This window comes from Bubalus bubalis, chromosome 10 (genome assembly GCF_019923935.1).
Source record: "Bubalus bubalis isolate 160015118507 breed Murrah chromosome 10, NDDB_SH_1, whole genome shotgun sequence".
Lineage (NCBI taxonomy): Eukaryota > Metazoa > Chordata > Mammalia > Artiodactyla > Bovidae > Bubalus > Bubalus bubalis.
Genome location: NC_059166.1, coordinates 54,111,274 through 54,120,181, shown reverse-complemented (window position 1 = coordinate 54,120,181; position 8,908 = coordinate 54,111,274).

Below are 8,908 nucleotides of genomic sequence, written 5' to 3'. Positions count from 1 at the left end.
TTTCACTTTTCACTTTCATGCATTGGAGAAGGAAATGGCAACCCACTCCAGTATTCTTGCCTGGAGAATCCCAGGGACAGTGGAGTCTGGTGGACTGCCAGTCTATGGGGTAGCACAGAGTCGGACACGACTGAAGCGACTTAGCAGCAGCAGCAGCAACCTCCCCAAAGTTCAAGCACTTAAGCAGTAGCTAGACGTAATTGAAAGAATTGTCACCAGATGGCAGTGTAGGTCGACTAGCCAAATATTTACAAGTTAGCTTTTCAAATTTTGTACCAGACTCAGAAGGTAGATTTTTTATTACCAACAAAATTAGATCTCTTTGTGATTAAAAACACATAACCAAATTATAAGAAAAATAGTAAAAGAGCAATACTTTAAAGAAAAAATACTGTCGGTATGTGCGCTGCACCTTTTACCTTTCCTAGTGTTTCAAACTTGAGAATGCTTATGACAACCCTGAGAAAATTGTATAAAATATGCATTTCCAGTCTCCACCACTAATCTTTAGATTCTTAATCAGAGGTGTCAGATGTAACAGAGACTCCATTTTAAAGAACTATTTAAAGCCATTCTAATACAGATGATCCATGAGAAACACTGCTCTAAAACCCAAATCCCCAAAGAAGTAGCACATCTGCATAATGAACCCCAATCTAGTCACTCATGAGGTCACAAATTCCAGCCTCAAGCCCTTGCTGCATTGTCTACACTTTAGAAATATTGCATTTAAATGTCAGCAGACCAGAGAAATGATTCATTGGCCAAATCAGAGTTAATAATTTGAACATTAAAATAAATCATGATAGTATAGTATTTTAGCCTTCTATTAATAAATAATAAGACATTAAAAATTCCTACATACATTAATAAATGAATGAATAAGTTGGAAGTTGAAGAGCAGGATATTTACTTTGGTTCAAAGTACCTCCATACAAATGTTTATTAATCACAGAGGGGGAAAAAGTAACTTTATAATAAATAAACTTGGCAAACACAACCTTCACTGAGTGATCAATGAGAATGTCACTTTTGGACAGCAAAGGAAACCATAAGCAAAACAAAAAGGCAAACTACAGACTGGAAGAAAATATTTGCAAACAATGCAACCAACAGGGGCTTAACTTCCAAAATATACAAACAATTCATACAACTCAACAGCAAGAAAACAAACAACCTAATCAAAAAATGGTCAGAGGGCCTAAACAGACATTCATCTAAAGAAGACATACAGATGGCCAATATGCACACGAAAAGACACTCAACACAGTGAATTATTAGAGAAATACAAATCAAAACTACAATGAGGTATCACCTCACACCAGTCAGAATGGTCATCATCAAAAATCTACAAATAACAAATGCTGGAAAGGGTGTGAAGGAAAGGGAACCTCCTCCACTGTTGGTGGAGATGTAAACTGGTGCAGCCACTATGGAAAAACAGGATGGAGGTTCCTCAGAAAGGTAAAAATAGAGTTGCTATATGATCCAGCAATCACACTTCTGGGCATGTATCTGGAGAAAACTCTAATTTGAAGATATACATGCACCCCAATGTTCATAGAAGCACTATTTACAATAGACATGGAAGAAACATACATGTCAATTGACAGATGAATGAATAAAGACGATATGGTATATACACATGATGAAATACTACTTAGCCATAAAAAAGAATGAAACAATGCCATTTGAAACAACATGGATGGACCTAGAGATTATCATACTAAGTGAAGTAAGCCAGACAGAGAAATATCATATGCTATCTTTTATATGTGGAATCCAAAATATGATATAAATGAACTTATTTACAAAGCAGAAACAGACTCACAGCCATAGAAAACAAATTTATGATTATCAATGGGGAAAGAGGGTGGGAGAGAGATAAATTAGGAGTTTGGGATTAGCAGATACAAACTACTACATGTAAAACAGATAAACAACAAACTCCTACTGTATAGCACAAGGAAGTATATTCAATATCCTATTAATATAATAAACCATAATAGAAAAGAATATGAAAAAGAATACATATATATGTATAACTGAATCACTTTGGAATACACCACAAACTAACACAATATTGTAAATCAACTATACTTCAATTTTTTAAAAAATTTTCAAGAGCCCATGTCACCAGTGATAATCAAAGCTGTGTTCCTCAATAATATTCAGTAAGAAGAACAGTGTCACTGTTCTCCAAAGAATGTCTTTGATATTCCTGTCAAAGACGTACAACTTGAATCTAATTATGAGGAAACATCAGACAAATCCAAATTAAGGGCCATTCTACAAAATAACTGGCTTATATACCTGAAAAGTTTCAAGCCAGGAAAGGAAAGACTGAAAACTATTACAAACTGAAGGAGACTAAAGATACACGACACCAAATGCAACATGTGATTCTGAACTAAAGCATTTTGCTCTAAAAGACATTAGGACAATTGCTAAAACTTGAATAGGGTATGAACATTCCATGTAGTTACCTATCATTATTAATTTTCTGATTTTGATGGTTGTATAGTGGCTACACAGGGAATTGCCCTTATTTATAGGAAATATACACTGAAGTATTCGGGAATGATGGGCTTTGCTGGTGGCTCAGACGGTAAAGCATCTGTCTGCAGTGTAGGAGACTCAGGTTCGATCCCTGGGTCAGGAAGATCCTCTGAAGAAGGAAATGGCAATCCACTCTAGTACTCTTGCCTGGAAAATTCCATGGACAGAGGAGCCTGGTAGACTACAGTCCATGGGGTTGCAAAGAGTCTGACACGACTGAGCGACTTCACTTTATTCAGGAATGATGGGTCATCAGTTTTGGCAATTTATTCTCAAATGGTTCAGGGCTTTTTTAAAAAGTTATTTTCACTATATTTCCAAATTTTAAATTTTGTGATTGTTTCAAGAAATTAATTCATCAATCTTTTTTTTCCAAAAATAAAATTAATACATGCATAATGTAAGTAGTGAAAGCAAAGAGGTATAAAGTCAAAGTTGATCATCTTCCCAGTTCTTTCTCTATCCCTATGCCCCACAGAAACAATGGTACCGTTTTGACATTTATATAAACATATATAAACATTGGGGCTTCCCTGGTAGCTCAGCTGGTAAAGAATGCACCTGCAATGCAGGAGACTGAGAGTCATTTCCTAGGCAGGTTGATAAGAAGTCTAGGGGTCCCCAGGGAGAGAGGGGTCTGGAATTCTCAAGGAGAAAGAAAGGACAAACTTTCTTTTTTCCTCTACATTCCTTAGGATTATGTGTCCTGCCTGAGGACAGTCTCTGGATTAAACCTGGCTAATCATGTTATCTTAAAATGTAAATTATGGGAGTTCAGTTCAGTTCAGTTCAGACGCTCAGTCATGTCCGACTCTTTGCGACCCCATGAATCACAGCACGCCAGGCCTCCCTGTCCATCACCAACTCCCAGAGCTCACTCAAACTCATGTCCATCGAGTCGGTGATGCCATCCAGCCATCTCATCCTGTCGTCCCCTTCTCCTCCCGCCCCCAATCCCTCCCAGCATCAGAATCTTTTCCAATGGGTCAACTTTTCACATGAGGTGGCCTAAGTACTGGAGCTTCAGCTTTAGCATCATTCCCTCCAAAGAACACCCAGGGCTGATATCCTTCAGAATGGACTGGTTGGATCTCCTTGCAGTCCAAGGGACTCTCAAGAGTCTTCTCCAACACCACAGAACAAAAGCATCAATTCTTCAGCGCTCAGCTTTCTTCACAGTCCAACTCTCACATCCATACATGACCACTGGAAAAACCATAGCCTTGACTAGACAGACATTTGTTGGCAAAGTAATATCTCTGCTTTTCAATATGCTATCTAGGTTGGTCATAACTTTCCTTCCAAGGAGTAAGTGTCTTTTAATTTCATGGCTGCAATCACCATCTACAGTGATTTTGGAGCCCAAAAATATAAAGTCTGACACTGTTTCTACTGTTTCCCCATCTATTTCCCATGAAGTGATGGGACCAGATGCCATGATCTTCATTTTCTGAATGTTGAGCTTTAAGCCAACTTTTTCACTGTCCTCTTTCACTTTCATCAAGAGGCTTTTGAGTTCCTCTTCACTTTCTGCCATAAGGGTGGTGTCATCTGCATATCTGAGGTTATTGATATTTCTCCCTGCAATCTTGATTCCAGCTTGTACTTCTTCTAGCCCAGCATTTCTCATGATGTACTCTGCATATAAGTTAAATAAGCAGGGTGACAATATACAGCCTTGACATACTCCTTTTCCTATTTGGAACCAGTCTGTTGTTCCATGTCCAGTTGTAACTGTTGCTTCCTGACCTGCATATAGGTTTCTCAAGAGGCAGGTCAGGTGGTCTGGTATTCCCATCTCTTTCAGAATTTTCCACAGTTTATTGTGGTCCACACAGTCAAATTATGGGAGTAGGTCTGGTCTTTACAAGGATTATATAACAATAATATATCCTGCCTGAAGGCAGTCTCTGGACTAAACCTTCTAGCTAATCCTGTTATCTTAAAATGTAAATTATGGGAGTAAGTCTGGTGAGATCTTTACAACCTCCAGACATTCTTTGGATTCACTGGAGAGTATATAACTCCATTGCTAACACCAGCAAGCAGGTTATCTTTCTACCCTCTTATGATGTCTATGTCAGAAGCTTTCTATATCTCCTTTATACTTCAATAAAAGTTTATTACACAAAAGCTCTGAGCAATCAAGCCTGTCTCTGGCCCTGGATTGAATTCTTCTCCTCTGGAGGCCAAGAATCCCGGCATCTTTGTGTGATTCAGCAACAAACTTTCAAGACTCTGGTTCGATTGCTGGGTTGGGAATATCCCCTGGAGAAGGAATAGGCTACCCACTCCAGTATTCTTGGGCTTCCCTGGTGACTCAGATAGTAAAGAATCTGCCTGCAGTGTGGGAGACCTAGGTTCGATCCCTGGGTTGGGAAGATCCCCTGGAGCAGGACATGGAAACACACTCCAGTATTCTTGCCTGGAAAATCCCCATGGACAGAGGAACCTGGCGGGCTACAGTTCATGGGGTCACAAAGAGTTGGACACAACTGAGCGACTTAGCACAGCACAGCATATAAACATTTAGAGGGAATTCACTATTAATGATCTCCTTGAAGAGGAAATTTCTAGATCCCTGGAAGTAGCAGAAATTAAAAGTTATAAAAAATATATATCATGTACATATCCTGTTTAACAAATAAAATGAACTCTGAAATCCTGAAATGCATAACAAAATTCTAAAGTCTGTCTGTGGTTTCTCTTGGGTTTTCCCACTAAAGGCATTGAATTATGGGCCCAAACCCATGGAATGACTGCATGGAAGCTTCTAAGATTTGGAAAACAGAGAGGGACACACAGCCTTCTGAAAACATGGAAACTAGAAAACAAGACATTCTCCCAAATGGGGACTGGCCATGGCTGCATGGTAAGGTGCTCTCCTCCTAGAAGTTAAGTGTATTCCTATTTCTATTAATACAGTCTTCTGCTACTTTCACTTTTTTCCCAGCTATATCATCCTGCAGGTTCATAACATACTGATTTCATTGAAATGCCTGCTTTTTCAAAATACATGCTACTACAAAACCACAATACTCAACTTTCATTCTCCAAATGTATTTGGTGCTAAAGGCTTTTTTTCCCTGTCATGCTTTTTTTTGGGGGGGGGGGATTCTGATTTTGTTATGTCGGTTTTATATTATCTCTGACTATAATCTGCATGACTTCATCATGGCATTGACAGAACTACTGAAAACTCGGGATTGAGGATAGAGTCCTGAGTCTTGCCCCTGGAGACCTCTCTTTAGTGGACAGGTACAGTCATCCAGGGCTTCCCAGGTGGCTCAGTGATAAAGAATCCGCCTGCCAATGTAGGAGACGTGGGTTCGTTCTCTGAGTTGAGAAGATCTCCTGGAGTAGAAAATGCCAACCCACTCCAGTAATCTTGCCTGGGAAATTCCATGGACAGAGGAGCCTGGCAGGCTACTGTTCATGGGGTCGCAAAAGACTCAGACACAACTGAACAACTAAACAACAAAAACAGTCATCCAACCAGGTAGAAGTCCAATTAGTAAAACTATCCTGCAACCCATGTTTCTCTATTTTGATAGCATGAAGTTTTTAAAGTTATATTACTGCCAACTGTACAGAAAACAATTTGACTACACCTGCCATATTTTTTCTGACCCATTTGTCTATTAACTCTAACAAAATTAAAAGAAATAGTCTGCCAGCTTATTTTTAATTAAATGCTTTCTTACTGATGCCTTGTAAACCTTGATTCTAAGTGCAACAATGTCAATTTTGCAAAGTCTATTGTAAATCTTACCCAATCTTCTTAGTAATAAAAGAAATGTAAATTTTAAAAGAAGTAGTAATGCATCTTTTACCAACAAACTGTTCAGAGTTTGTGGTACTTTCTGGTGTTGTTGAGGCTACAGGGATCTCAGACTTTCATTCAACCAAAGGTGGCCTCTCTTGATGGCAACCTGGCAGAAGTGTCAAAAGGCTTGAAAATGTAGATTTGCTTTGTCCCAATATTTCCTCTTCTGGTAGTCTATCCACAGGTCATCATGGATATAGACAAACATATACCTACCAGTATGTTTACCCAGCCTGTTTATCATAAGGGATAAAAGATATCATGAGAAAAAAATCCAAAACAGAAGATTTGTGAGATGCATATCTACACAATGGAATACTAGACAACCACTTAAAATGATATTGCAACATGTTTAATATCCTAGAAAGATGGGCACAACTGGGGAAAAAAGGCAAAACAGAATACCTAATAAAATCCTATTTTGTGTGTAAGTGTATATGTGTATGTGTGCATACAGAAGTGACTAAACTGTATATATCAAAACAGGCAGATTAGTTATCTATGGATGATGAAGTTAAAGGAATTTTTCTCTATTTCATTCAATTTGATTACCTATGTTTTCTAAGTATTATTCAATGCCTTTGTATTTTATTAGGAGAAATAGCAATTACTAGCCACTGTCTATTGTGCATGTGCGCCAAGTCACTTCAGTCATGTTCAACTCTTTGTGACCCTGTGGGCTGTAGCCTGCCAGGTTCCTGTGTCTTAGGGATTCTCCAGGCAAGAATACTGGAGTGGGTTGCCATGCCCTCCTCCAGGGTATCTTCCCAACCCAGGCATCAAACCCATATCTCTATGTCTCCTGTACTGGCATGCATGCGTGCTAAGTCACTTCAGTTGTGTCCAACTCTGTGACCCTATGGACTGTAGTCCACCAGGCTCCTCTGTCCATGAGATTCTCCAGGCAAGAATACTGGGGTGGGTTGCCATGCCCTCTTCCAGGGGATCGTCCCGACCCAGGGATGGAACCCAGCATCTCTTAAGTCTACCTGCATTGGCAAGTGGGTTCTTTACCACTACTGCCAGTGGGAAGCCCCACTGTCTATTATAAACATTGTCTATATCTACAGGCATGGCTGAAACTAACAGAATGCAAGTGACCTCTTTTTCTCCCCTTACTCTCCATTGTATTTTGTAATGTTTATAATAAATTTATTTGTAATAGCCAAGAACTGTAAAAACCAAAGGCCCATCATGAGGCAATGGACTAACTCCATCATATCCATACAACAGAATACTTCTCAGTTTTAAAAAAGAATGAACTATTGATACAACATGGATGATGCATATTTATGCAATAACATGGATGAATCTCAAGATAATTATGCTGAGTTAAAATAAGCCATACCAAAAATAAATTCATATTGTATGATTCCATTTATATAAAATTCTAGAAAATGCAAATAAATCTATAGTGATAGGGAGCAGATCAATTATTGCTTAGGGAAAGTAGATAGAGAGGAACAAGTTAAGTACATGAGGAAATTTTGGAAGTGATGGATATGTTCATTGTATTCATTATCTCCATGGTATTTTGTTCTAAATTTCTCACAGTCCTTTCACATCCTGCTTCAGATATACCTCAATAGGATTTTACTTCCTTCCTAAATAGAAGAGCCTTTGAATTCTGAGATTGGATTTTATATCTCTATATATCTGGGCTTCCCTGGTGGCTCAGATGGTAAAAAACCCACCTGCAGTGCAGGAGACCTGGGTTCTATCCCTGGGTTGGGAAGATTCCACCAGAGAAGCAACAGCTACCTAATCCAGTATTCTTGCCTGGAGAATCCCATGCACAGAGGAGCCTCACAGGCTACAATCCATGGGGTTGCAAAGAGTCAGACATGACTGAGCAACTTTCACTCACACTCACTCATCTCTACATATCTCCACTACCATGAAGTATATTATCATATGAGAGAAGATACATTAAAAGTTCAGATTAAATGGGGACAGACATTTTTTCAAGAGAAAATTCCTTTGGTAGTGTCTATGGTATCATGGGTGTTTGACATCCAAAACTGTTTCAGGGGGCTCAGCTTTCTGGAAAGAAGAGGGTTAAGTAGATCTGAAGTAGAGGGTTTCTAGACTGACAAAGAGGAGAGGAAAAGGAAGGGGGCTCTGGTGATGAGTTGTTTACCACTTCTTAGTGAGTCTCCCAGCATAACTGCCTGATAGTCCACTACAGCTCCTGTTTCCAGACAGGTGAGCCACAGATACTGGCTTCTTCCTGCCTCGAGTGTTTCTTGTTCAGTCTCTCAGTTGTGTACAACTCTTTGCAACCTCATGGTTTCCAGAATCATCCCATTGGTAATGCTATGAACCGGGGATATAGCTTCTGTGCATGTGCAATAAATATCCACATTCCCTTGTTTCAGAGGGAACTCCTATCAACCCCAGAAAGAAAGCTACACAGTGAGTGTCTTATGACCAAGTACTTCAACTCCCCAAAGATCTCTTTTATTGTACCTGACCTCTCTTCCATGTTCCCAGCTAAAAATTTTTTTTAAATGTTGTTCTAGT